The 26,659-nt window shown below is 43.1% G+C and overlaps 1 protein-coding gene across 3 annotated transcripts in view; it reads right to left on the bottom strand.

Annotated features, from left to right (window-relative positions):
* LOC140485793 (tumor necrosis factor alpha-induced protein 8) overlaps positions 1-26,659 on the bottom strand; it is a 131,105-nt gene that overhangs the window by 69,471 nt on the left and 34,975 nt on the right. For 2 of the 3 annotated variants that reach the window (XM_072584305.1, XM_072584306.1), the window contains exon 2: positions 21,476-21,552. The gene's annotated coding sequence lies outside the window, so the exon portion shown is untranslated. Of the gene's footprint in view, positions 1-16,293; positions 16,375-21,475; positions 21,553-26,659 lie in introns of those variants that run through there. The other variant, XR_011962464.1, reaches the window with a different exon arrangement.

The raw sequence follows: 26,659 nt of genomic DNA, 5'->3' as shown, positions 1-26,659 counted from the left end.
ACATTTTGAAAAAACGGAACATCCACCCTTGAAAAAAATATGTTTTTAATGGGTGGAGAGGCTTGTTCTTTTCTAAAAAAAAGAAATAACTTCATACACCTTGATGAATTCACTTAGGCCTGAATACAGCAGCCCTGACTCAATAAATTGGGTAGAAAAACTAACTTATGAGCAAGAACCACAGCTTCACACTGGCATATCAACTTCAATACCAAGTCTATTAAAGAGATTCCACAACAGCACAGTCTGGAAAGGCAGGGTAACATGGATAGTATATTCAAGTCTTGCAAGTTTAGCTGTGTATTCTGTGAAAGTTTCAATCTGATTTACTCCACAGGAATAGCGAGTATTTAGTCCAATTGTTATTGCTGATGCAAAAATTCATTCTATACAAAACATCGTTGGTTAACTAAATCTTTTATATAGTCAATAATTCAAACAGGATGAAAAGGTGGAGGGTGGTGCCAGTGTAGCTGCGGAAGATGGACTGTTCCACATATCCAATGAACTGGCAGGCATAGCTGGGGCCCATGTGGGTGCCCATGGTTACTCCTTTGGTTTGGAGGAAGTGGGAGGATTGGTAGGAGAAGTTGTTAAGAGTGAGGACCAGTTCAGTCAGTCGAAGGAGGGTGTCAGTGGAAGGGTAATGGTTGGGTTGGCGGGAGAGGAAGAAGCAGAGGGCTTGAAGGCATTCGTCTTGGGGGATGGAAGTGTATAGGGACTGGATGTCCATCATGAAGATAAGGCGTTGTGGGCTGGGGAAGCGAAAATCATGGAAGAGGTGGAGGGCGTGGGTGGTGTCCTGAACGTAGGTGGGGAGTTCTTGGACTAAGGGGGACAGGACGAAGAAGGGCTTATGCCCGAAACGTCGATTCTCCTGCTCCTCGGATGCTGCCTGGCCTGCTGTGATTTTCCAGCACCACATTTTTCAACTCTGGTCTCCATCATCTGCAGTCCTCACTTTCTCCTAATAATTCAAACAGTAAAACCACACTCTGAACTTTACCTGGAAAGTTAGCTAAATCTCTGTTTATCAGAAAATTGCACTGTAATTGTATTCTAATACTTACGAGAGCCTTAACTTCAAAATGATCAGCTTAGTAAGTAGACAATTGAAATTTAACCAATGAGAAGACATGAACTTATTAAACATTTTCAGGAACTATCAATGTCAGTTTTTTTTAAAAGACACACAAATCTCAATTTATATTTCCAAAAATAATCTATTTTGATCATTTAAATTTTCAGATCAATGGTCACTCATGGTTTGAGTTTTCTGTTCACACCAAAAAATAAAAATCTATAATTATTGAATGATGGGCAGTGTAATAAATGCATTTATTTGAGGACTGTGGGCTTGTAGTTGGAGTTTAGAAAGATGGGGGAGTGGGGGATGATCTAATTAAAACATACAAAAGACTAAAAGGCCTGGATTGAGTGGTCATAGTGAAGATGTTTTCACTAATAGGAAAGACTAGGATCCGAGGGCATAGCCTCAAAGTGAAGGCCCAATTCTTTAGAACCGAAATAAGGAGGACTTTCTTCAGCCAAAAGTGGTTAATCCATGGAACTCATTGCTGTAGAGGGTTGTGGTGGCCATGTCATTGAGCACACTTAAGACAAGAGATAGGTTCTTGATTGATAAGGGGATCGAAGGTTACAGGGAGAAGGCAGGAAAATGGGCCAAATGGCCTAATTCTATTCCTACGTCTTCTGATTTTACTGATCTTATTGTAACAGAGTTTACCATCCCAATGAAGAGGATAAACTTTGTATCTGGTACACTGCATTCTGGTCCCGACAATCGTTTGCACAGATTCTATAAAGCATAGTTCACAAACAATGCAAATAATTATTCAAAAATTTACTATTACAAAGAACAAAAAACAGTAGTGCACGAACAGGTGCTTCAGCCCACTAAGACTATGCAGCCACATGGTGCCTTTCTAAACTAAAAACCTTTTGCCTCTATGGGGTCCACATCCCTCTATTCCCAATCTATTCATATACCTGTCAAGTTGCCTCTTAATTGTTGCTATTGTATCCACCTCCACCACCTCCTCTGGCAGCACATTCCAAGCACTTATATAAACACTTTTCCTCTCACATCTCCTTTAAATCTACCTCCTTTTACCTTAAGCCTAACTCCCACAGTAATTGACATTTCTACCTGGGAAAAAGACTCTGATTATCCATCATTTCCATGCCTCTCATCATTTTGTAAACTTCTATCAGTTCACCCATCATCCTTTGATGTTCAGGTGAGAACAAACATAGCTTGATCCTTCTGTATTTTGATGCTATTAAAGGTTCTGCCATTCAATTTTTACTTCCCTCCTGCATTTAATCTTCCAAAATGCATCACCCCGCATTTCTCCATACTAAACTCCATTTGTCATTTCTCCACCCAAGTGTCCAGCCTATCTATATCCTGCTTTATCCTTTGACAATTCTCCTCACTATCTGAAGCTTCCCCAATTTTCGTACAGTCTGTAAAATTAAATCAGACCACCTACATGCTCCTCCAAATCATTTATATATATATAACAAACTACACCACTGGTCACAGGTCTCCAGTCCAGAAAACACCCTTCCACTGCTACTCTCTCTCTTCCATAGCTAAACCAGTTCTATATCCATCTTATCAGCTCACCATGGATCCTATGTGATATGTTGTATCACGAGGGACCTAGTCAAAGGCCTTGCTAAAGTCCATATAGATGATATCTACTGCCCTGCCCTCAATCATTATTACTTCATCTAAATCTCAATCAAGTTTGTGAGACATGAACTTCTCTGCACAAAGCCATGTTGCCTATCACTAATAAGTCGATATTTCTCCAAATGTGATTAAATCCTGTTTTGAACACTTGCTCCATTATTTAAAAAAAAGTGGGACTGTCCTGTTTTAAACTTTTCCTGTTAAAAAAATTATCACTCGTGCTACTAAAAGATTAGTTATGAGCCTTGGACACTTTGAAGTACAGAATATTCTCAAGATCCATTAACCAATTAGCAAACCCTCAGTACCATATGGGTTAACAGGTCACCTATGTTTTTGTAATGTTTTTAAATAAAAGTGGGTGTCTCAGAATGGTTTAATCATTAACTTTTATGAATTATTGAATAGACTGATATGGATAATATTAATTTTTTGAATGAAGCACTTCAGCTGTATGATAAGGCAACGTTAACTATATGATTTTTTGTTTGTAAAAGACTAAATTACTCACTCATAATTGCCCTTGGCAAGATTATGCTAGGTTACCTGCTTGAACTCTTCTAGGAGAAGGTGAGGACTGCAGATGCTGGAGATCAGAGCTGAAAATGTGTTGCTGGAAAAGCGCAGCAGGTCAGGCAGCATCCAAGGAGCAGGAGAATTGACGTTTCGGGCATGAGCTCTTCTTTCGGAATGAGGAGAGTGTGTCAAGCAGGCCAACCCCAACCTCACTATCAAACCGGCAGACAAGGGAGGCGCTGTAGTAGTTTGGCGCACCGACCTTTACACCGCTAAGGCTAAACGCCAGCTCGCGGACACCTACTCCTACTGCCCCCTTGACCATGACCCCACCTCCCACCACCAAACCATCATCTCCCAGACCATACATAACCTCATCACCTCAGGGGATCTCCCATCCACCGCCTCCAACCTCATAGTCCCACAACCCCGCACTGCCCGTTTCTACCTCCTCCCCAAAATCCACAAACCTGACTGACCCGCCCGACCCATTGTCTCAGCCTGCTCCTGCCCCACCGAACTCATCTCTGCATACCTCGACGTGGTCCTGTTCCCCTTAGTCCAAGAACTCCCCACCTACGTTTGGGACACTACCCATGCCCTCCACCTCCTCCATGATTTTCCCTTCCCCGGTGCCCAACGCCTTATCTTCACCATGGACATCCAGTCCCTGTACACCTCCATCCCCCATCACGAAGGACTCAAAGCCCTCCGCTTCTTCCTTTCCTGCAGACCCAACCAGTACCCTTCCACTGACACCCTCCTTTGACTGGCTGAACTGGTCCTCACTCTGAACAACTTCTCTTTCCAATCCTCCCGCTTCCTCCAAACCAAAGGAGTAGCCATGGGCACCCGCATGGGTCCCAGCTATGCCTACCTCTTTGTAGGATATGTGGAACAGTCCATCTTCCGCAGCTACACTGGCACCACCCCCCACCTTTTCTTCCACTACATCGATTACCGTATCGGTGCTGCCTTGTGCTCCCACGAGGAGGTTGAACAGTTCATCCACTTTACCAACACCTTCCACCCCGACCTCAAATTTACCTTGACCGTCTCAGACTCCTTCCTCCCCTTCCTAGACCTCTCCATTTCTATCTCGGACGACCGAATCAACACGGACATTTACTATAAACCGACCGACTCCCACAGCTACCTAGGCTACACCTCCTCCCACCCTGCCCCTGTAAAAACGCCATCCCATATTCCCAATTCCTTCGTCTCCACCGCATCTGCTCCCAGGAGGACCAGTTCCAATACCGAACAACCCAAATGACCTCCTTCTTCAAGGACCGCAATTTCCCCCCAACCGTGATCGACAATGCTCTCCACCGCATCTCCTCCACTTCCCACTCTTCCGCCCTTGAGCCCTGCTCCTCCAATCACCACCAGGACAGAACCCCACTGGTCCTCACCTACCACCCCACCAACCTCCATGTACATCATATCATCCGTCGTCATTTCCGCCACCTTCAAACGGACCCCACCACCAGGAATATATTTCCCTCCCCTCCCCTATCAGCATTCCGAAAAGACCACTCCCTCCGTGACTCCCTTGTCAGGTCCACACCCCCCCACCAACCTAACCTCCACTCCCGGCACCTTCCCCTGCAACCGCCAACAATACATCAGATAGTGTCTGTAATGTGAGGATGGACTAGTAGCAGTAGTCATTCCTACCAATAATGTCATGGATGGATCTATCTGCAGCAGGCAGATTGCTGAGGATAAGATCAAGTATGTTTTTCTCTCACCATCTACTACAGACTTAGTCCAGCAGCCATGCCCTTTAGGTCATGACAAGACTAAGCAGTGGTGGTGCTGCTAAGCTACCTTTGGTGATGGACATTGAGGATCCTGACCCACGGTATATTCTATGTCTTTTCCATCCTCATTGCTTCCTCCAAGTTTTGTTCAACTTGGAGGCATCCCAATTCATCAGTTGACAAGGGGAGATCCATGGTAATCAGCAGGTGATTTGGCCGAATACCATTGGACTTCCTAGAGTCCAATGTTCTAACAGGTTCCACCACTGTGCCGCCACCTCTGTTACGCCTGCCTTTGGAACAGGACCTGTCCAGGAATGGTGATGTCGTTGTCTGGGATGTTGTGTGTAAAGTATGATCCCATGAGCATGAATATCTCATGCTGCCACTTGACTAATCCGTGAGACGGCTCCATTAATTTTGGCAGCAATGCTTAGACGTTGCTAAGGAGGATTTTGAGGGTCAAAAGGGCTGTGTTTCCTGCTATCATTTCCAGTGCCTTAATCTATTTCAAGGGCTCTGAATGGTTTCATTCCCCTTTTGAGATTTTTTTGACAATTTACTGCATCTGAATGTCATTCTAGTAATCTCAGAAGGCAGTTGAAAATCAACTGTGGGCCTGGAGTAACATGTCAGCAAGACCAGGAACGACCACAGTTTGCCTTCTTCCTCAAGGACATGAGTGAACCAGATCGGTGATTACAACAATCAACACTGGTTTCATGATCATCAGACTGTCAACTACCTTCCCAGTAAACAAGATGAACTTTGTAACTCAAATGCTGTATCCTGGTACCAACAATCTTGTGCACGGAATCTGTAAGTCAATTACACAAACAAGTGCAAATAATTATTTTAAAAATTGATGATTCTAAACTTACATGCTCTGAAATGTGAAAAAAAGTATGGATTAAAAACAGAAAATTTTGGAGAAACTAAGCAGGTCTGGCTGTATCTATGGAGAGAGAAGTATCATATTGGATTCAAAATGCTAACTCTATTTCTCTCCACAGATGCTGCCAGATCTTTTGAATGTCTCCAGCAATTTCTGCTTTTATTTCAAATTTCCAACCTTCATAGTATTTTCCTGTTAGTTGAATTAGTCTGTTTTTGACAATTATCCGAGAAAAAAAGAAAGCGTTACTGCTGCCAACAAAACTTTTCGTGTAAGTCTTGGAAACATCCAGGTTCATAACATTATCTAGATTCACAATGCAAGTAGCAAAGATTGAGTACCATATGGGTCGATAGACATCCCAGCATTGTTAACATAATTTTCTTTTATAGTAACATGATCAGTAGGGACATTACATTCAAGATTCACAATACACCTTGAGTAGCAATTACATTTTCGAACAGAAAATCAAAAGTTTTAACTGCGTTTGGTTAAACTCAGGGCTACTCCCCTGAGAAAACTTGGCTCAAATTCATAAACAAGTCTAATCAATAGCTAAGCTTATTCAGTTCCAAAATCTTTTAAAACAAAAGCATTTCTGGCTCACTTGCATTTTTTTTTAAGAAAAGGATAATTAAGGTGGTAATAATACATACAATTCTTAGTTGCCAGCACAAAATGACCAGAAAAACAAATAGCAACAAGAATAGGAATTTAATAACTGGAATTGGAATGCAACTTCTTCTTGAACAAAAGCACATGTATTATCACTTTACAGTCTTAATGCCACTCTCAAGTATTTTTTAACAGATTTCCCTAACTAAAAGCTATAGAATTTTGACTAAACGTCAATGGATAATATATGGTCCAAAGATAATATAAGCAACTAATTGCTGAACTCCCAATTAGAAGCAAGAATTCCCAAGTGACTTGCCCTTCAAGTCTCTTGCCATAGTTGGAGAAATTTAAATCATTTCTCATGTGGAAATACTGGAATTATCATTGGAGCAAGAGTCTCTGTTGGATTTAAACAGACTGAGATAAACAGTGGCTACAGAGAAGTGCACAACCAGAAGAGAAGAAAATGTGAAAAGGTTTAAAAAGATAAGCAACAAGTAATTAAAAAACAAATTCCAAAAATTGTCCAAGACATTCCTGAAATAAGTTTAAGAATACAGGCATTTTCACTTTAGATCTGTAAACTGAGAATTTACTGGAAAACATCCCACTTAAATTTTTTTAAAGTTTTTAATAAACCTACATTATTTTCCTAAAATGTGCTAACATAGAACAGTGGTTTGCAGAAGTACAATCTCACAATAATCGAAGCAGATAATAGAGGACGTGACAAAAGATTGCCAAAGGGTCTGCAAATGGGTCTGAAAGAAGAGAAGGAAGTGGAGAGGGTCAAGAGGAATTCTAGACCATGAATTCCAGAAGGAGCAAAGAAAGTATAGGAGCAGAATGTGTTAAGGAGTAAATTACAAAACATTCAATCTTGTGGGAGATAGCAAGATGGAAATATTTGGAAAGAAATTCCAGGGAATACATCTGAGAGATAGCATGGGGTGGAAAGGAAATTGTAATCAAATAGGCTGAGAGGAGGGACCTGAAATTGGGAATGGACAGGGACAGGGTTCCTCGTTCTCTTCAATTAAGTGATCCAGCATCAGAAAGGAAAATACCTGTCCACTGTGAACCACGCTTGCCATTTCTGCTGACCCACTTTCCCACCACCCACATCCTGCCCTCACTCATTGCCTGGGTCCCTCTTCTTCCTAGGCCTTTGGCAAATGACTGACCAGTAGCAGCCAGTACTTCCAGGAATGCTGACAAGGAAAGGAGTGCTTCTGGCTTCTGACTGAATGACAACTCTCATTGAATGCAATTCTAAATCACAGAAAATCAGAGAACCAATTGGATATCTATCTAATGGCGACTTAATTTCAGTGGATCTTCCCTAAATGAGGTGATGTGAGTCTCACACCAGTTCCCCAGCCAATGGGTGAGAACCCTGTCGCCAACATGAAATTTTTGACTCCTTTGTAAATTAAAAGTTGAACTCAGGCTTGAAAATATTCACTGATCCAGCCACAACTGCATTCTGTGGAAGAGAAGACATTGCAGATGCCCCAACTCGTACCTAATTGACAGAATGTCCTGCAGGTGTCAGTGTTGGTGGCTCAACAACTCACCGCATTTTTTTTAATAGCGAAGGTGAGGGGATAGAAAGCTGCATATTCAAATTTGCCTTTGACACAAGCACAGGCATTAGTATAATGTGTGGAAAGGGAAGTGGGATGCTACAAAAGTGATATTGAAGGATTTGGTGAATGAGGTAAAATGTGGGAAATGGATGTAAATGAAGTCATCTAGTTTGAACCTAAAAAGAGGGGTAAAACTGGGCATTCTCCAAATAGCTACAATTGGAGGGTCAAGGACCCTTGGACACCCAGGTACATGGACCGTTAAAATGTCATGAGCAGATCCAGAAGATAATCAAAAGTGTCATTGAAATGCTGGTCTTCACAGTTTAAACAGATGATGCATATATGTTGCACATATTTAAAACTTTTAAAAATTATAAGTTTTTCAGTAAATTCTTAGTTTACAGATCTAAAGTGAAAATGCCTATATTCTTCAACTTATTTCAGAAATGTTTTGGACAATTTTTGGCATTTGTCTTTTAATTACTTGTTGCTTATCTTTTTAAACCTTTTCACATTTTCTTCTCTTCTGGTTGTGCACATCTCTACAGCCACTGTTTATCTCAGTCTGTTTAAATCCAACAGAGACTCTTGCTCCAATGATAATTCCAGTATTTCCACATGAGGAATGATTTAAATTTCTCCAAAGAAAGGGGTCTGGGTTTCTCAGCTACAATGCTGGAAACCTTAGTCCAGGAGATTAACAAGACAAGACAAGATAGACCAGGTTTCACTTGGTGGCAGGGAGAGAGGGCTTGATCCCCTTTGAGGAAAACCCTCAGAAGAGGAGATGAGGGAGCAGGTAAACAGGTCAATTCCAGGAGTCTGATCCAAAGAATCCAGCAACAGTACTATAATAATTTCAATTACCTCACACAAGTAGCCAAAGTTCATTAATGTGTTCGCCATTAACATCTCGTACCTACCACACGCCTACCCTCTTCAAAACTCACCGCACTGCATCCCACTGCGTCTGAAGGATGCCCTTCAGAGGTTCAGTGAGAACTCCCTGGGCCAAATGGTCTGCATCTACTGTAGGGATCCCATGATTCTGTGAACTGACTTATGATGAAGAGTGACACCAATAACATGGGTTTAATTCCTACTTTGGTTGATGTTGCTATGAAAGTCTAACCTTCTCAACCATTTTGCTGAAGTGTGATGGTCCTCAAGTTAAAATCACCATCACTCATCTCCCTCTAATGATAGAGAGGATTGTGGCCTTCTAAATTTTGTTCACAATTGCTTAAAATTTTCTTTCCATTTCTTATTAAATACAATTTTCAATATTTGCACTACAGCGTGCATCCCTGAAGGCTTTTGCAACCCTTGGAACAGGTCTAATATACAAGGGAATGAATCATAAATGTTTGTGCTGGCTTTTGGGACATCCCAGATGGTTTTTCAAAATGTTTAGATTTAAAAAGAACTCAGAGATATATAAAAGTGTGTGATGTGACAACATGCTATTCAATTTATTTAACTGAGATATTCATTGGGAAACGTGATTGCCTAGTGGTATGAACACTATTTAATATCACTATTAATCTACAGTCCCAGCTGGGGATCCAGATTAAAATCTTGTCATGGCAGATGATGGAATATTAAATCAATAAAAATCTGATATTAAGTCGAATGATGACCATAAAACTGTTACCAATTTTTAGGAACAACCCACCTGGTTCATTAATGCCCTTAAGAGAAGGAAATCTGCCATTCTTACCTGGTCCGTCCGAAGTGTGTCTCCAGACCCACAGCAATGTGGTTGACTCTTAACTGCACTCTAGGCAATTAGGCATGGGTTAGGGTTAAGATTATTGGCCTAGGGTTATTGGCCAATGACCAAATTCCATGAATGAAAAATGCTCCTCCTCCATTCCAAACACCTTCCCATACACCCATGGCATGGAGACCATAATGTATGAAGCAATGGGGGTACATTTCATATGCAAATTGACTTGATCCCTATATTTACTCTTTTATGCGCTTGATCCCAAATAACCTTTCATTCCTCCTCTTTGATGCTTTGATATATATCTAGATCTCTCTCCAGACTATATCAACACAAAGACGAGTGCAATATACAAACAAATCAGTTTAGTGATATCTTTGGCTTTAGAAAGGGATAGTTCTCACTGATATTTGCAAATATGACAAACTCCTAGTAGCACAATTTAATTTGGAGGTTCTCGGACCTATTGCTGGATGAGGTGGAATTTTCTTCAACAATTCTGAAGGGATGAGATCTTACCCTTGTATTGCACTATGCCCACTTCACAAGCTCTGTTACCTATGTCCTAACTTGCAATAATTTCCAGTTCCACAACAATCCTATGTTTGGTTATCTACATTTTCTCCCAATCAAGCAATGTTCTGATTTTAAAATTCTAATTTGTTTCAAATCTTTTCAAGCACTCTGCCAGCCCTATCTCCGAAATCTCCTGCAGTCCCACAGCCTTTCGAGATATCTTTTGTCTGATTCTGGCCTTCTGTGCATCCATGATTTTAATCGTTCCACTGTTAGTGGTTACACTTTCAGACATCTATGCACCTAAATCTAAAATACACTCCTCCTAACCTCTCCAGCTTTTTCCTATCAGACACTCCAATAACCAACCAAGCTTCTGATTAGCTGATGTGATGGTTTTGAATTATTCATCGGATATGGATATGGCTGGCTAGGCCAGCATGTATTGTCCATCCATAATGGCCCTGGAGGAGTTCATGGTCAGCTCGCAATTGCTGCAGTCCTTTGGGTGTCCATTGTGCTGTTAGGAAGCAGGTTCCAGGATTTTGACACAGTTACAGTGAAGTAATAGTAATAAGAAATGTTCCAAATTAGGAGCCAAAGGAATTGGAAAAGCTCTCCACTGGTTGTGGCTATTGGAAGTTAATCATGTTACCCCAGGGGCATCAATTCAGGCATTCTATAGGGTACTGTCCAAGGCCCAACCATCTTCGGTTGCTTCATCTCCATCACTTCCCTCCATCATAAGATCAGAAGTGGAGATGTTCACGGATGATTACACAATATTCAGCATCATTCACGATTCCTCAGATACTGAAACAGTCCATGTTTTCACCCAACAAACTCTGGATAACTACCTTCTTACTAGCTAATCAGTGGCAAGTCACATTCATGTCATACAGATGTCAGGTAATGTCCAATTATCACCCTTGACAAGAGTCCAATTATCACCCTTGATATTAACGTCACTGAATCTTCCACTCTCCACATCTTAGGAGATTACCATTAACCAGAAACTAAACTGGACCAATCATATACTATGGCAATAAGAGGAGCATAAAGACTGAAAATTCTTTCTTTAATCTATTCACAGGAAGAGGGTGTCACTGATCAGGCCAGCATTTACTGCCCATCCCTAATTGCCCAGAGGGCAGTGTCATAGGTAAACATTGTCAAAAGAAACTCCACAGAAGCCAGTATCCCATCACCATGTCCTTGTGTACGTACACATGAACAGTCCTTGACTTTAGTACTGCCTCTTCAGAGCATCACTATCTCTAACACAGATGGGTGGCATGGCGGCACAGTGGTTAGCACTGCTGCCTCACAGTGCCAGAGACCGGGTTCAATTCCCGGCTCTAGCAACTGCCTGTGTGGAGTTTGCACATTCTCCCACTGTCTGCGCGGGTTTCCTCTGGGTGCTCTGGTTTTTTCCCACAGTCCAAAGATGTGCAGGTTAGGTGAATTGGCTTTGCTAAATTGCCTGTTGTGTTATGTGAAGGGTGGAATGGGTCTGGGTGGGTTGCTCTTCGGAGGGTCAGTGTACACTTGTTGGGCCAAAGGGCCTGTTTCCACATTGTAAGTAATCTAATCTCTCTTTTTATTTTTCATTATTTTATTAAACAGTACAAAATACAGTTAACAATAAACAGAAAGCAGCAGTTCACAAAAAAACAGTACATATTGGGGAAGGGGCAGTAAAGACACCTTTTTTTCAATTTTTTTTTCCCTTTATTAAAGGAAATAAACAGAAAGAAAACCCAGAAAAGCAACAATCACAACAAACAATAAAGTAAAACAAAAAATCAAAACAAAGTCTACCTGAACCAAGGGGCAGAGACAAAAAGGAAAGCTACACCTCCCTTTTTTTATTTTATTAAACAGTACAAAACAGAGTTGACAATAAACAGAAAGCAGCAGTTCACAAAAAAAACACTACATAGACGGGAAAGAGCAGCAAAGCCAAACCCCAAACCCCAACATTCAACCAGTTTTCAGGGAGATGAGGACAAATCTCAAATCCCACATTCATTCATCACAAAGATAACAGTAACAAACACAGACAAGACAGTGCAATCAAATCAGAAACAATGCACAGAGCACAGACCCAATATAGCTAAAAGACACCTGACATCAGTCCCTACCACGTACTGATCAGACAGTCCTTAGTTATCCTTCCTGCGTGACAGTCATCGGCCTTCTGGTCTCCGGCCGCCCTGTGTACTGACCGACCCTCCCCAGGCCCGCTTTCCTCCAGGCTGGTCGTCCACCACCTAGCTCCCAGTCACCCAGAGTACTGACCGGATTACCCTGGGCCACTTTCTTACGAGCTGGTTGTTGGCCTTACAGTCTCCAACACCTCCCTTTTTTTTCTAAGAAAAGTGGAGAGTCTTTCACTCTCACTGATCCAGCTCCCTCAGAGCCAGCTCTTAGAGTGAACAGGACATCTAACACTACTGTTTTTTTTGTTTTGTTTTTAAAGCACTCATTTCCGAGTGAACATGATATCTTACACTCTTTTTTTAAACATCCCTCTTTTTTCTTTGCAGAGTCCTTCACTCCACGCTGATCCAGCTCCCTCAGGGGCAGCTCTCAGAGTGAACAGGAGATCTGAGTCTCCAGTTTACTTTATACTTTTTTAAAGAATAGATTTACCTTTCTTAGCCCAATCCAAGTCCAAATGCTTTGATTTTCTCATACACGAACACACACACACTCTCAAATAACTCCACAGAGGCCAGTATCCCATCACCAAATCACCCTTTATTTACACATGGAGAGTTCTTGACACTGATCTAGCTCCCTCAGAGCCAGCTCTCAGAGTGAACAAACCCCTGACATGCTGTTCTTTTTTTCCCCTTTTCTCTTTTTTCCTTTTAAAACCCTCACACAACTGCCTAACTGCGGTAGTGCTTATTTTTCCCCCAGCACCCATGGTGTGTGTGTGCAGGTGTGAGACACAGTGAAAGACACAAGGTGCACAAATCTTTATTCAACTCCCACCACCAGGAAGAAAGGAAACACCCGAGTGGCCAGTGACAAGCAGTGCCCTTCACATCAAAGGGCAGTGCTATGTGATCAAACAGTGAAGGGGAGGGCAGGGATTAAATCAAAATAGAGTTGGACGAGGAAATAATACACTCCACTCCCTGCGGTGCCCACCTCTCTCTGAACTGCTCAACGGTGTTGGCAGACACCGCGTGCTCCTTCTCCACAGACTCTGACATAACCGCAGAAGAGGGACAAGCAATCGGCCATAACGACTCCCTCCATGGCCCGCTGCCTGGACCTGTTTATGGCCAGTTTGGCCAGGCCCAGGAGCAGACACACGAGGAGGTCTTCAGACCTGCCCTCCCTCCTCCATTCTGGGTGCCCAAAGGTCAGGAGCGTGGGACTGAAGTGCAACCAAAATCCTGGTACTCACTCCCAAAAAACACTGTAGGTGTCCCTTCACTCTAAGGACTGGACAGTTCAAGGAGGTGGCTCACCACCATCTTCTCAAAGGCAGTTGTAGATGGGCAATAAATGCTGACCTAACCCACAATACCTACATTCCAGGAAAACATTTTAAAATTCTCTCTCTTATTATGGAGAGTGGCAGGTGCCTTTAGCTGCAGTCACAAAAAATAAACAAAATAATTATCTAGTAGGGAACAGTCTACAATGTCCTAAGTGAAAACAGAGTCTAAACACTTCAAATTTTCAGCAGTGACTATTTGCGAGCACATAAAGAAAACTACCTTACAGCATTCACAGAAGATAATCATTGAATGATACAGCACAGGACGATATCGTTTGTCATATGATGCCTGTCAACTCATAAAAATAGCTATCCAATCAGTTTAATTTCCTTGCTATACCCTGCAAATGTTTGCCCTTTTATTATTTATCCAATTGCCTTTTGAAAGTTATTATTGAACCTATTTCCAACACCACTAGAGGCAGATCATAATATTTTACTATGTTAAAAATGTTGCTTGTTTAACCTATTTTAAATTTGCATGCTTCAAATTGAAACCAACTGAATCAAATGATCCACTTGCCACATAGCAATTAATTTTTCTATGAAATCAAATAATTTGTAATAGCACCTAATAATTACTGATATTCTTTGATTTATTATACGAATGTAGGATGTAATTAAAATAAAACTCATCATTCCAAACTTTTATGAGTGTGACCCCTTTAAAAATATTGGAAAAGAAAGAATTTAATCTTTCACATGTTAAGTGCTTGTGTAATCAGTAATTTCCAGATGTGTATTCTACAAGGTCAAGAACTATCAAATAAAATGTGCATATGAACAAAGAGAGTCATTTCCATGGAACTCAAAGCTAATTACAATATTTCCCACAAATAAAGTGTTTACCACTGAACTAAGGCAAAGTCACTGAAATATCTGTACAGCATGAAAAGCAGCTGAATTTGAATGAACAATTGTTGCAAATGTACAGATGGAAGCAACTTTGACGTTATAATCTCATGTCAGGATTCAGATTACATTCAAAAATGAGTTTCTCTCACATAGGTTGCACACTAAATTCCTTGGTAAGTGATTAGAGGCAACAATTCTTTTATTATTGCACATAAATACCTCAAGAAAAAGTTATAAATTTGCCAATAAAAAAGGCTTACATCAAACATGTCAGCAGGTTGTGTTAAAAACTTTATGATGTACCTAGAAACAGCAATGAATCCACTGATGGCTGAAATAATGGAATCATTACATATTAATATGCTTCATGATAAATCATATCACAATTTAAGTATTCATGAATTTTGCAAGCATAAATAATTTTACTGGATTTTTAATTTCATCTATTACCAGAGTCTATATTTAGCCTTAAACACAAAAGGGCAACATATACTATATAGAAGTTGGTTGTTACTTGGCATTTGTGTGACATTTATGTTACTTGCCACTTATCGGCCCAAGCTTGCTTCTCTCTTCCTACCAAGACAAGACATTCACACCAGTCAGCTAAAAGGAAGTTCAGCATTATTGATAACATTTTTATCTATTACTGTACAGCTATGATTTATGTACTACTTGTAATTATTAATTTGAAGTTACAAGTAACAGTTAGTAAATTATCTCTGACATGTTTGCTTGCGTGAATATGACAATCTCACTCATTTATTACAGGAAGTGCTAAAATGTTTAAAATTAGAATTTACCAAAATAAGAGACATCAAAAAGGATTTATTCAAATTGCAATTATGGAGCTTTAGAGCATAAATTGCATTTATGCCCTCTAAACATTTTTATTTAGCTATTCCATGATAATTTTCTGGATTTGATTTTCCGGATCTCCATCAAATGCTTGAGGTGAGTCATACTCAGTTATGACTGTTTCTATTTTAATCTCTGTAACTTCCAAACCTTTATCAAATGACAAAGCATTGTAATGAATGCATGCCCTTTGTTGATCCAGTTATTTCTTGAACTGCTAAGTTTTTGAAATTGCAACATAATTACACATGCAGTACATAAAAAGTAGAACTCAAAATACAAACAATCAATGATTCATTTTAAAGAACCAGTTTGGCTTTTGCATATTCATTTTCAGACAAAGGCAACGCTAGATTACTATGTTTCTTTGTTTGATTCTATGATGGGAGTTCTGTCAGGCTTATAACAATCACCTGGGAAAGTTCAAATGAAAATCACAGTAATGTATAAATTACAGTTCAAATAGGCTTATCAATTAATGAGACATTTTACATCATTATCACATCTTAAACTGAACAGTTAATTGATTAAATGAATGGGTGTACAATGAGCAAGTCGAACTTTTCTCAACAGCCCTCAGTAACTGGATTTCTGTAAAGTGTTAATGTTGGACATGCTAACATATCTTCAAAAATCTTAAAACACAGAAGTATGGTGTCGTCAGCCCAACCATCTTCAGCTGCTTCATCAATGACCTTCTCTCCATCAAAGGTCAGAATTGGGCATATTCAGTGATGCACATATCTCCTCAGATACTGAAGCAGTCCATGTCCAAATGCAGCAAGACCTGGACAATATATACATTGAATGACAAGTGGCAAGTAACATTTGTACCACAAGTGTGCCAGATAATGACCATCTCCAACAAGAGATAATATAGAAATTATTCTTTGACATTCACCACTACCAACATCCTGGAAGTTACCATTGACCAGAAAGTCAACAGGACTATCTATACAATTTCAGTGGCTACAAGAATAGGTCAGAGACTAGGAATACAGCAGCAAGTAACTAACCTTCTGATTCCCCAAAGTCTGTCCATCATTGACCAGTGACCTCACCCAAGTTGGGGGTGTAATAGAATTCTTCACACTTACCTGGATGAATGCAGCTAGATAGTAATCTAGTCTTGCCTTTCTCCGAAAATGAACATGCAAAGCTCTACAGGTTCTTTAAAATTAATGATTGCATTTTGAGTTCTACTTTTTATGGACTGCATAATACTCAAGAAGCTTAACACCATCCAGGACAATGCAGCCCATTGGGTTGACACCACATCCATTCTTCCATCACCAATGCATACTGTCTACAAGATGCACGGCAGAAATTCACTGAGGCTTTTTGCACTGCACCTTCCAAAACCCTGACCACTGCAGAGAAGGTCAAGGTCAGCAGATACATGGAAACTGTCACTTGCAAGATTCCCTCCAGGCCAATCACCATTCGGACTTTGAAATATATTGCTGTTTCTTCAGGGTTAATGGATCAAGTCCTGTAATTCCACAAGACCATGATATAGGAGCAGAATTAGGCTATTTGCCCCATCAAGGAGAAAGTGAGGACAGCAGATGCTGGAGATCAGAGTCAAAAGTATGACCCTGGAAAAGCACAGCAGGTCAAGCAGCACCTGAGGAGCGGGAGAATCAATGTTTTGAGTATAAGTTCTTCAGCAGGAATGTGGTGGGGGAGGGGGCAAGGGGGTTGAGAGATAAATGTGATAAGCTGGGGCTGGAGGGGGGTGGAGGTAGCTCGGAATGCAATATGTAGATGAAGGTGGAGGCTGATGTTGATAGGTCAGATTGGAGGCTGGAGCGGATAGATGGAAAGGAAGATGGACAGGTAGGACAGTTCAGGAGGGTGGTGCCAAGTTGAAGGGTTCGATTTGGGATAAGGTAAATGGAGGGGGGGGGGGAAGAGATGAAGAAACTGGTGAAATCAACATTGAGACTGTGTGGTTGGAGGGTCTCAAGGCAGAAGATGAGGCGTTCTTCCTCCAGTCATCGGGTGGCTAGAATTTGGCAGTGGAGGCGGCCCACGAATTGCATGCCCTTGGCAGAGTAGGAGGGGGAGGTGAAGTGGTCAGCTACAGAACGGTGGAATTGTTGTGTGTATGTGCCCCAGAGATGGTCCCTGAAACATTCTGCAAGTTAGCATCCTGTCTCCCCAATGTAGAGGAGACCACATTCAGAGCAGCAGACAGAGTAGATGAGGTGCGTGAACGTGGACGAAAATCTCTGCTGGATCTGGAAGGATTCTTTGAGGCCGTGGATGGAGGGGAGGGCGGAGGTGTAAGCACAGGCTTTACACCTCTTGTGGCGGCAAGGGAAGGTGCCTGGAGTGGAGGGTCGGTTGGTGGGAGGCATGGACCTAACGAGGAGTCGCAGAGGGAAGAGTCTCTGTGGAATGCCGAAAGGAGTGGGGAGGGAAATATATCTCTGGTGCAGGGGTCTAACTGTAGGTGGTGGAAATGGCGGAGGGTGCTGCACTGCATCCGGAGATTGTGGGGTGGAAGGTGAGGACCGGAGGGGGGGGGTTCTGTCCTTGTTGCGATTGGAGGGGTGGGGTTCAAGAGGAGAGGTGCAGGAAGTGGGGGAGATATGCTGGAGGGCATTGTTGACCATGTGAGATGGGAAATTGCAGTCCTTGACGTAGGAGGCCATCTGGAATGTTTTGGCGTGGAATTGATCCTCCTGAGAGCAGATGGGGTGGAGGCAGAGATATTGGAAATAAGAGATAGTGTTTTTACAGGTGGGCAATGGGAGGAGGTGTAGTCTAGGTAGGAGTAGGTGGGTTTGAAGTAGATATCTGTGTTGAGTCGGTCGTCAGAAATGGAGATGGAGGCGCCCAGGAAGGGAAGGGTGGGGTCTGAGATGGTCCAAGTGAACTTGAGATCAGGGTGAAAGATGTTCATTAAGTTGATGAACTGTTCAACCACCTCGTAGGAGCACAATGTGGTGTCGATAGAGCTATCAATGTAGTGGAGGAAAAGGTGGAGAATGGTGCGGTGTAACTGTGGAAGATGGACTATTCCACGCACCTAACAAAGAGGCATGCATAGCAGAGGCCATGCAGGTGCCCATGGGCTACCCCTTGGTCTGAAGGAAGTGGGAGGATTTGAAGGAGAAATTGTTGAGGGTGAGGACCAATCAAATAAGTGCGTTGATTGGTTCGACAGAAGAGGAAGAAACAAAGCTTGGAGACCTTCATCATGGCAGATGGACGGGTACAGGAACTGGACGTCCATGGTGAAGATAAGGCATTGCGGACCAGGTCAGAAAGTCATGGAGAAGGTGGAGGATGTGGGTGGTGTCCCGAATGTATATGGGGAGATCTTGCTCCAAGGGGGACAGGATGGTGTCAAGCTATGCGGAGATAAGTTTGGTGGGGCAGGAGCAGGCAGAGATGATGGGTCAACCGGGGCAGTCAGGTTTGTGGAGTTTGGGTAGGAGTTTGAACCGGGCAGTGCACATTCCCCGGACAATGAGGTTGGAGGCTGTGGATAGGAGATCACCTGAGGTGATGAGGTTGTGGATGGTCTGGGAGATGATAGTTTGGTGACGGGAGGTGAGGTCGTGATAAAGGGGGCAGTAGTAGGAGATGTCTTTGAGTTGGCACCTGGCTTCAGCGGTGTAGAGATTGGTGCACCAAACTACCACTGCACCCCCCTCTTGTCTGCTAGCTTGATGGTGAGGTTGGGGTTGGAGCAGCGGGAGTGGAGGACTGCACATTGCAAGGATGAGAGGTTGGAATGGGTGAAGAGATGGACAGGTTGAGGTGGTCAATGTTGCAGTGGCAGTTGGAGATGAAGAGATCGAGGATGGGTGACTAGTACCAGGTGTCCAAGTGGATGGAGTACACTGGACATGGAAGAAAGGGTCCTCGGAGGGCTGGTGGGAATCCTGATGGAAAAAGTAAGCCCGGAGGCAAATGTAGTGGAAGAATAATTCGATGTTGCAATGAGTGTTGAATTCGTTGATCTGGGAGCATAGTGGGATGAAGGGGACGCCTTTACGGAGGACTGATCGTTCATCCTCAGTGAGGGGGATGTCTGTGGGGATGGTAAAGGCATGGCAGAGTTGAGGCTGAGGTCCTGGTGTAGGGCTAGAGACATTCGCTGGAGTGGGTGTGGTTATGGTAGCATGGGTGACGTTACCAAAAGGAAGTAATACACACCATGGGGGCCAGGCGGGGCAGAAACGGTGCATTTGGTGGCATCCATGGGGGCTGAAGCGACATTCCATGTGACGTTTGCGATGTCTTCGGCAACGACTGCGTGTTTGTCGCTGGTGTTCCACTGAGTGATGTTGGTGGTCCATCAAGTCAGCTTCACCATTTGACCGTGCCTGAGATTGTTTCTTAGTCCCATTCTCCTGCCCTCCCCCCACCCCTCATAGCCCTTGATCCCCTTACCAATCAAGAATCCATGTAACTGTGTCTTAAATACACTCAATGACTTGGCCTCCACAGCCCTCTGTAGTAGTGAGGTCCACAGTGTGAAGAAATTTCTCCTCATCTAAAGTTCTAAAGGGTCGTCCTTTTGCCCTGAGGTTATGTCTTTCCAACTAGTGGAAACATATTCTCTATGATCACTCTCTCCAGGCCTCGCAGTATTCTGTAAGATTCAATCAGACTCCCCCCTCATCCTTCTAAACTCCATCTAGTACAACCTAGATTCCTAACCACCCTTCATCTCCGGATCAATTCTTGTAAACCTCCTCCAAGACCAGTACATCTTTCTTTAGATACAGGGCTCAAAACTGTTCACTTCCAAATGACATTGTTGGTCTAACTACAGCAAATGGTCTGCAATAGTTTAAAATGGCAATTTACTGCCACCTTCTGAAGATCAAATAGGGTTGGACAATAAATGCTGGCTCAACCAGCAACGGTCTTATCCTATGAATGAAAAACATTATAATTCCCTTTACCTTCATTTTTTATAGCTCGAATCCCTGAGGGATGCATCTGAACTCTACCTGGAGATGAAAATGTCCTAATTGACAATACATGGGCAGTGCATCCCCTACAAAACATAACATCACTCCAATCCAAAAGGTACTTCCACCTGAACAAAGAAATTGCATTATGGAATCATTGCATGAGCTCAGGACGGAACCAATCAGCCAACAGCACATACACTACCTCTTTGCATTTAGCTGGCCCCACTCCTCCATTGTTTTTTCCCTTCAAACTACCCCAATCTAGGTCATTAAACAGGTCAGGAAATGCAGCAGCCTTAATATTGACTCAGAGAATCCAACCATATATCTCACTCCATAAAGTAACCATTCATTCATGCATTGTTTCCTGTCATTCTGCCCATTTTGCATCCGTTATACCAGTATCCCTCCTAATCTACAGGCTAACTTAACAGACTTGTGGGTTATGTATCACTATGACAAATGCCTTTTGGAAATCCATGTAAACCCTGTATTTCTCTCAACAATTGTTCTTATTGCCTCATTACAAAATACAGTCAGGTTAGTTGAACACAATTAGGCATTTTAAAAAAAAACCTGGCTTTCTTTAAGTAATCCACATTTTCTGTGCATAGTGCGACCCCGGTTATTGTTTGTTAACGATTTCCAATCACCAAAGTCAAAAGGACTAGTCTAATCTTTAACGACATTTTCTCCTAGAGAATTGTTAGATCTGAAATTCTCCAAGCAATTGACATTACTCTCATATCTAAGGAGGATTCCATGATTATAGCCAGTTTCCATAGATTCCCATTTGTACTTCCCTCAATTACATTTGGTCTGGTCCCCAGTATCTTAACAACACTACACCAGCCTTCTTCTGTTCTGAAGACATGAAGCATCAATTCTGCTTTCTCTCCACAGATGCGGTCAGATCTGCTGAGCTTCTCCAGCAATTTTCAGCCTTACCTTTTCATCAATTTTTCATCAAGTTTAAGCCTCCACGATCTGTTTTTTCCACAATGTCTTTGTCAGTATCTTCTTCCCTGATAAAGTCAAATAGAAAGTATTCATTTAGTATCTCAGCCAGACCCCTGGAATATCCAATCAGCCCATTCCTCCTTTCATCACCTTTACTATTTATATGACTGTAGAAGACTTGTTGATTGCCTTTTATATTAACTGTCAGATTCTTCTCACTCTCTCTTTTCGGTTTCCTTTTATTCCATTTTCCTCTAACTTGCCATATTTTGTTTCCATAAATGAATCCTTTTAAACCAAGTGAATATTAAAACTCTGCAGTGTTTTTTCACACCTCAGCTGGGATTGCCACATTAGGCAAAATCTAAACCAAAACAAAAGGCAGACCTGAGGATGCAGCCAGAAATCTGGCTCATTTTTTCCATTGAGTATAGAATGTGATTTACCACACCACTTGATCGATGGCATTGGAGAGATAAGAGTCGAGAGTATGGTGCTGGAAAAGCACAGCAGGTCAGGCAGCATCTGAGGAGCAGGAGAATCGATGTTTCGGGCATAAAGCCCTTCATCAGGAATTTTGGCACTGAGGAAGATGTGGCCGGTTGGTAGCGAGTCTGTTTCAGGACATGGCTGAAGAGCTTCAGGGCAGTGAAGACGACCTGGGGGTTGCAGTGAGAGAGAGAGAGACTCACTGAGACCCTTGTAGAGAGAGGAGGAGAACTTCTTCAAGGTAGGCATCCTTGGAAGAAGCTTCACAGTAAGGTTATAATTAACTAGGAGAAAGGGAGGACTGCAGATGCTGGAGATCAGAGTCAAGAGTGTGCTGCTGGTAAAGCACAGCAGGTCAGGCAGCATCTGAGGAGCAGGAGAGCTGACATTTTGGGCATAACCCCTTCTGTCCAGAGGAACCCTTTCAATGTTCCATTATTTACATAAATGATTTGATTAGATCAGATTCCCTACATCATGGAAACAGGCCATTTGGCCCAACAAATCCACGTCAAACCTCCGAATAGTAACCCATCCAGACCCATTTCCCTCTGACTAATATACCTAACAATATGAGAAATTTATCATGGCCAATTCACCTGACCTGCACATCTTTGGATTGTGGGAGGAAACCGGAGTCCCCAGAGGAAACCCACGCACACACGGGGAGAATGTGCAAACTCCACACAGACAGTTGTGAGAGGCTGGAATCAAACCTGGGTCCCTGGCTCTGTGAGGCTGCAGTTCCATCCATTGAGCCACTATGCCTCCCATCGAAAGGTGAGGGTAAGAGGTATAGTTAGTAAGTTTGCAGATGACACTAAAATGGGAGGTGTGGTGGACAGTGAAGAAGGTTACCTCAGATTACAACGGGATTTTGATCAGATGGGCCAATGGGCTGAGAAGTGGCAGACAGAGTTTAATTTAGATAAATGCGAGGTGCTGCACTTTGGGAAAGCAAATCTTAGCAGGACTTATACACATAAGGTCCGAGGGAGTGTTGATGAACAAAGAGACCTTAGAGTGTAGGTTCATAGCTCCTTGAAAGTAGAGTCACAGGTAGATAGGATAGTGAAGGCAGTGTTTGGTATGCTTTCCTTTATTGGTCAAGAGTATTGAGTACAGGAGTTGGGAGGTAATGTTGTGTGTGTACAGGACATTGGTTAGGCCACTTCTGGAATATTGCGTGCAATTCTGGTCTCCTTCTTATCAGGAGGATGTTGCAAAACTTGAAAGGGTTCAGAAAAGATTTAAAAGGATGTTGCCAGGGTTGGAGGATTTGAGCTATACGGAGAGGTTGAACAGGCTGGGGCTGTTTTCCCTGGAGTGTCAGAGGCTGAGGGGTGACTTTATAGAGATTTATAAAATCATGAGGGGCATGGATAGGGTAAATAGACAAAGTCTTTTCCTTGGGGTGGGAGAGTCCAGAACTAGAGGGCACAGGTTTAGGGCGAGAGGGGAAAGATACAAGAGACCTACGGGGCAACTTTTTCACGTAGAGAGTAGTGCGTGTATGGAATGAGCTGCCAGAGGAAGTGGTGAAGGCTAGTAGAATTATAACATTTAATAGGCGTCTGGATGAGTAGATTAATCATAAGAGTTTGGATGGATATGCGCTGGGTGCTGGCAAATGGGACTAGATTGGGTTAGGATATCTGGTCAACATGGACGAGTTTGACTCAAGGGTCTATTTCCATGCTGTAATCTCTGAATCTATTTTGTGCAGCCACAACTTTAACTGTCAAAGAAAATACGCAGGGAATGCATAAAATAGGTTGTCAACTCAACATCATCCATCAGCAAAAATGAAAATGATCCTACCAGGATTCCTGAACCGTGGGTTTTTGACTTATCCTGAAAAACAACTGCTCCTTTTCAAAATATATGGATTATTCCATCAGTGCAGAATAAGACATCTTTAAGTGAACACACTCCTACTACAATATACAGAGCTTTCATAAAGCAGATTTTTTTTACAATTAGGACAAAAAGGTCAAGTCACCATTGTCCTATAGGGTCATACGGCTGCTCTTTCATTCGGGAGAGCGAGAGGCAGGCAAAACGAGGAGCGGGGAGGGTGAGAGAACCAGTGCTGGTTTAACCTGAGGGTCACCAGTTGAGGGAAGAGGGTGAGAAGGGAAATCTTTCATAGTCACCTCAGCCTGTGTGGGAATTGAATCCATGACCAGCCATCCAGCCAGCCTTGTGGAATCACCTCATCTTACTCAGCATAACATCTCAGAAAGCGCCCACAGAATACGATATTCGCAGCCAAATCAGTTAAGCCAGTATTTCAGTATATTTGATCCGATACTAGACATTTTCTGGAGGGATATATGATCTTGTAAGAAAGAACAGAGCAAATCTGGCACCTTACAGTTATATTATTTAAAACATTTTGTGTTACAAGGCAAATTGATATTTGGATTGAACCTGAAACCTACACACCAGATAGAGGTTTTCAAAACCATGAGTCGGCTGGATACAGTTGATTGGGTGAAGTTGTTCTGCTCGTAAAAGATAAAGAATGGGAGGATATAGATTTAAAGTGATGTGCAAAGGAAGGATGGTGGGAGAAGAAACTTTTTCACATGGCAAGTATTTAGAGCATGGAATGAACCGCCTGGAAAAGCGATGGACAAGCAGGAGGGCTGGAAAAACGCAGCAAGCTAGGCAGCATCAGGAGGTGGAGAAGTTGACGGTTTGGGTATAACTCTTCTTCAGGATTGTAAGGGGAGCTGCAGATAAAGTGGGTGGCAGGGGCAGGGTGGAGAGGTGGGGATAGATGAAGACAGGTAGAGGATACAGCATAGTTGGTCAGTAGGCAGAATGAATCCGGTAGCAAGTTAAATTGAATAATTCAAGAGGGCACTGGATTATTATTTTGACAGAATGTGTGCAGCGATACATGAAGAAAAGACAGGAGATTGACAATATGACATAAAACTGAAGCAGACTGATCATCTCCCAGACCGTACGCAACCTCATCACCTCAGGGGATTTCCTCTCACAGCTTCCAACGTCACAGTTCGGGAACCCCATACCACCCGGTTCTAACTCCTACTCAAGATCCACAAACCTGACTACCCAGGTCGAACCATCATCTTGGCCTGCTCCTGCCCCACCGAACTCATCTCCACATACCTTGATACTATCCTATCCCCCAGGTCCACGAACATATGTTCGGGACACCATCCCACCTCCACACACACTCCACCTCCTCCAAGACTTTTGTTTCCCTGGCCCCCAATGCCTCATCTTCACCATGGACATCCAGTCCCTATGCACCTTCATCTGCCATGACATCCCCACCAGTGCCCTTCCACTGACACTCTCATTTGTTTGGCTGAACTGATCCTCACCCTCAATAAATTTCTCCTTTGAGTCCTCCTACCTCCTCTAGATGAAAGGGATAGCAATGGGCACTTGCATAGGCCCCAGCTATGTCTCTCTTTTTGTCGGCTATGTGGTACTGTCCATCTTAAACTGGCACCATTCCCCACCTTTTACTCCGCTACATTGATGACTGCATTGGTGCCACCTTGTGCTCCCCCAAGGAAGTTGAACAGTTCATCAACTTCACCAACACATTCCACCCCAAACTTAAATTCACCTGGATTATTTCGGATACCTCTCTCCCCTTCCTGGACCTCTCCATCTCCATCAATGGTGACCAACTCAACACTGACATCTTCTACGAACCCACCGACTCCCACAGCTACCGAGACTACATCTCCTCCCACCCTACCTCCTGTAAAAATGCTATCCCTTATTCCCAATTCCTCTGCCTCCACCGCATCTGCTCCTAGGAGGATCAATTTCACCACAAAACACACCAGATGACCTCCTTCTTTAAAGACCACAATCTTCCCTCCCATGTTGTTGATGATGCCCTCCAGCACATCTCTTCCACTTCCCGCACCTCTGCCCTTGAACTCCACCCCTCCAACTGCACCAAGGACAGAAACCCCCTGGTCCTCACCTTCCACCCCACCAATCACCTTATATAATGTATCATCCTCCGCCATTTCTGTCAGCTACAAATGGACCCCACCACCAGAGATATATTCCCTCCCCACCCCATCTGCTTTCCATAAAGACCGTTACCTCCATGACTCTCGTCAGGGCCATGTCCCCCACCAACCCACTCTCCTCTCCTGGCACCTTCCTCTGCCACTTCAGGAATTGCAAAACCTGTGCCCACACCTCCCCCCTCACCTCCGGCCAAGACCCAAAGGGAGTGTTCCACATCCATTAAAGTTTCACCTCTACTTCCACACATGTTATTTACTGTATCTGTTGCTCCCAATGTGGTCTCCTCTACATTGGGGACACTGGACGCCTCCTTGCAGAGCACTTCAGAGAACATCTCTGGAACACCTGCACCAACCAACCCCACTGAACACTTCAACTCTCCCTCCCACTCTGCCGAGGACATGCAGGTCCTGGGCCTCCTCCATCACCACACCCTAACCACACGACGCCTGGAGAAAGAATGCCACATATTCTGTCTTGGGACCCTCCAACTCCATGGCAATGTGGATTTCACCAGTTTCCTCATTTCTCTCCCCACCCCACCCCCACTTTATCCCAGATCCAACCTTCCACCTCGGCACCCCCTCATGACCTGTCCATCTTCCTTCCCAACAATCCGCTCCACCCTCCTCTCTGACCTATCACCTT

Source organism: Chiloscyllium punctatum, chromosome 2 (genome assembly GCF_047496795.1).
Source record: "Chiloscyllium punctatum isolate Juve2018m chromosome 2, sChiPun1.3, whole genome shotgun sequence".
In the NCBI taxonomy this organism is placed as follows: Eukaryota; Metazoa; Chordata; class Chondrichthyes; order Orectolobiformes; family Hemiscylliidae; genus Chiloscyllium; species Chiloscyllium punctatum.
Note: the sequence above shows the minus strand (reverse complement) of the source record. Positions and strands in the feature narration are given on the sequence as shown.